Below are 4,168 nucleotides of genomic sequence, written 5' to 3'. Positions count from 1 at the left end.
ATTGGCTCTGTGTGCCTCGGTCGTATGCAGTCCTGATTGTGGCGCTCACCTGCACGGCGCCAAACACGCATACGACCATCATTGGCACCAAGGCAGAAGCGACTCTCATCGCTGAAGACGACACGTCTCCATTCGTCCCTCCATTCACGCCTGTCGCGACACCACTGGAGGCGGGCTGCACGATGTTGGGGCGTGAGCGGAAGACGGCCTAACGGTGTGCGGGATCGTAGCCCAGCTTCATGGAGACGGTTGCGAATGGTCCTCGCCGATACCCCAGGAGCAACAGTGTCCCTAATTTGCTGGGAAGTGGCGGTGCGGTCCCCTACGGCACTGCGTAGGATCCTACGATCTTGGCGTGCATCCGTGCGTCGCTGCGGTCCGGTCCCAGGTCGACGGGCACGTGCACCTTCCGCCGACCACTGGCGACAACATCGATGTACTGTGGAGACCTCACGCCCCACGTGTTGAGCAATTCGGCGGTACGTCCACCCGGCCTCCCGCATGCCCACTATACGCCCTCGCTCAAAGTCCGTCAACTGCACATACGGTTCACGTCCACGCTGTCGCGGCATGCTACCAGTGTTAAAGACTGCGATGGAGCTCCGTATGCCACGGCAAACTGGCTGACACTGACGGCGGCGGTGCACAAATGCTGCGCAGCTAGCGCCATTCGACGGCCAACACCGCGGTTCCTGGTGTGTCCGCTGTGCCGTGCGTGTGATCATTGCTTGTACAGCCCTCTCGCAGTGTCCGGAGCAAGTATGGTGGGTCTGACACACCGGTGTCAATGTGTTCTTTTTTCCATTTCCAGGAGTGTAGCTGCTGCAGAATATCCTTTGGCTGTAAAAAACCTTATGACAGCACGCACTTCACATTTGGCGGGATTTTCTATTGCAGCACACATTCCAGACTGCCACAAAAACTAAACTAGCGCAGGTACGACGTTCACTCGACCACGGCTTGATGCCGACTGACCTGTTGAGAGCGTGAACGCACAGATGGCGTCGCTACTCCCCCCACAACCCGCACTGTGACCAATCGGAGGTTACTTTCTGAACCGCCCTCGTATTTTCGACAAATGCTGCAATGCCACTTACAGTTGTTCCAACTTTAATCTGTTTAGTCACGAGCAAATACTTCTTTTTGTATTTATACAGTGATCTCCAGCTTATAAACATGTACATCAATGCATAAACACCTGAAGATGGGCGCAAGACCGAAACCGGTCTTGTGACAAATAAATAACCTTTTATTATGACTGGTAGCGGAAATTTTTCTACATCCTATAAAGGAACAGTCACGGAGTTCAACAGCTTCCACTATGGACAAAATTCACTCCACGTGGAACACTCATGAACAAGCTAGAACCACAAATCGAAATGTGGCAGCGCTTTTCTGCGCCAGTCACATAATTCTCCCCTCTCATAAAAGCCTTCCTCCGTAAGTCAAGCAAATTCCTTTCCGCCATTCCCATCACTTCCTGAGACAGAGAACAGACTCCCTGATGTCACCGTCTTTATGGCCGCACGGGAAAGCGCTTGGCGTTGGTGACTACGTGGCTCATGAAAAACGCAACTGCTGTCTGGGCAACAGCATCCCAACATTCGGCCTAGTTCAGCCACCGAGGCAAAATGTTTTCACGATCCGTACAGGTGCGGATCCCGCTGGAAGATCCACTGATAACATCGGGTGCATACTTGCAGAATCTGAAGAATGCACTCAGGCCAAGGGAGTGGCCTGCTTGTTCGTCAGACCTAAACACCATCGAGAACGTCTGGGATCCTCTCTGTCGACGTATAGCCGCTCGTTTTCAAATCCCTACGACGCTTCAGGAGCTTCGACAGGCACTGGTGCAAGAATGGGAGGCTGTATCCCAGCAGCTGCTCGACCACCTGATCCAGAGTATGCCAACCCGTTGTGCGGCCTGTGTACGTGTGCATGGTGATCATATCCCATATTGGTGTCGGGGTGCATGCTCAGGAAACAGTGGTGTTTCGGGACGGTTTTCTCAACTTATCACCAGCACCGTGGACTTACAGATCTGTGTCGTATGCGTTTCCTATGTGCCTATGCTATTTGTTTTGTGTAGTGCCACATTGTGTGGCACCACATTCTGCAATTATCCTTAATTTATGAGTATCAGTGTGTAATATATGTCATTATTTGAGCGAGGACAAGAAATAGAGCTTAAAGATGCGGGTTGGAGTACTCGGCGAATCGCCAGACGTTTGTATAGGGGAGATGCTGCTAATCGACGATGTTGACAGGAATGGGCGAACCATCGTCGATCACAACACCAAGAATGGAGCGGTCGACGTAGCGAGACGACAGAACGTGGGGACCGAGCAACCGTCACAGAGGCACTCAGAACCCTGGATTCATCATTATCATCGATCCGTTGTGCATCCGACGCTTCAGTGGCCACAAGGACCATTAATAAGGAACTCATAGAAAGAGGGCTGTGCTCACGGCGCCCCTTCCGTGGACTGCCATTCAGCTCTGTACACCAATAAGCTCGTTTGCAACGGTGTCGGGCACACTCGGCTTGAAATCTCGTTGACTGGAGTAGAATTGTATTTAGCGATGACTCCTGCTTCGAACTGATCGCCGATGACCAGCAAAGACGCTTTCTGAGGCGCCCTGCCTCGATGGCGGTGTGATACCAACCTGACTGTCGCCGGTCATACGGCTCGACTTCCACGAATGGTGTCCGCCCCAATAGCTGAGTGGTCAGTGTGACGGATTGCCGTCCTACGGCCCCGGGTTCGATACCTGGCTGGGTCGGAGATTTTCACCGCTCAGGGAGTGGGTGATGTGTTGTCTTCATCATCACTTCATCCCCATCCGGAGCGCAGGTCGCCCAATGTGGCGTCGAATGTAATAAGACCTGCACCAAGGCGGCCGGACCTGCCCCGCAGGAGGCCTCCCGGCCAATGACGCCAAACTCTCATTTCCTTTTCCACCAGGAGTGGTGGTCTGGCGTGCTATTTCATTTCAGAGCAAGACCTCTTGAGTTGTCAACCGCGTCATCCTTACAGTTTAGCGCTACGTCGGCAATATTATACATCCCGTTTTACTACCATTCATGGCAAGCCATCTTGACCGTAAATTTCAGGAAGATAACGCCCGCCGGCAAACTGCTTGTGTTCATGCTTGCCAAACCAGAAGATGGACAGCGAAGTCGTCGGATTTCTGCCCAGTTGAGAACATTTGGAGCATTATAGGCTGGACTCTCCAACCAGCGATCTGACGCACCAATTGGACAGAACTTGGCAAGACATCCCTCAGGAGGACGCCCAACAAACATCCACCAACTCTGTGAGTCAATAACAAGCCGAATAACTATTTTCATAAGGGTCAGAAGTGGACCAACACATTATTGTTCTGCTAGATTTGTGAAGCTCTTTTTCTTGAATATATCACCCAATTTTTTTGATATTGTAATCATTTATTTATCTCTACACGTACGTCACAGTGCCGATTTCTGTTCCATCTTTGGTGAACCAGAAGTTAACATATCGCCGTCCGGAAGCCGATAAACGTTGGAAATACAGTGGAAGGAAAAATACTGTCATTCATACAAACTTATTAACACTTATTCGAAAGCAGTGCAATAGTGTTAAGCACTTAGAATATTTCAGTTTCATAATTATAAGTGTGTATGGTGTCAGTGTTTCGTATTTTTACGCCACTTTGCCACTGACTGATAGAAAAGAACCAAATATCAATAGACAAAGCAAGAAACAAAGATCCTACTTTTTATTTTCACTACAGTCCTCATACTGCTGGCACTGTAGTAGGTTATGAAACACCGTAAACCTCTACACACACAGGACGACTTACGATACGCACCAGTCCACAGCCTGAGTACCTTCCAGCTCTTCCCAGCGGTGGAGTTAACATTCAGGTCAACAGTAACTGTTAGGCTTCAAGCAGGCGTAAATTTACAAGGCTATATCGCTCCATGTGTAATTGGTCTCGTATCTTGTTAGCCGAGGGGAATGATTTGGTGTTGCGCAGGCCAGAACGTATCCTCGTTAACCGCCGGCGTATCAAACAGTTAAACAATTTGCAATCACCGACGGATGGGACATGTGTGATTAAATTATTTACAAGTCCGTCTATCCACCAGGAAAAAACGAGAAGGAAAATAAGACGGGCCGCAGTT

Source organism: Schistocerca americana, chromosome 8, assembly GCF_021461395.2.
Source record: "Schistocerca americana isolate TAMUIC-IGC-003095 chromosome 8, iqSchAmer2.1, whole genome shotgun sequence".
NCBI lineage: Eukaryota > Metazoa > Arthropoda > Insecta > Orthoptera > Acrididae > Schistocerca > Schistocerca americana.
This window is presented reverse-complemented; position numbering follows the sequence as displayed.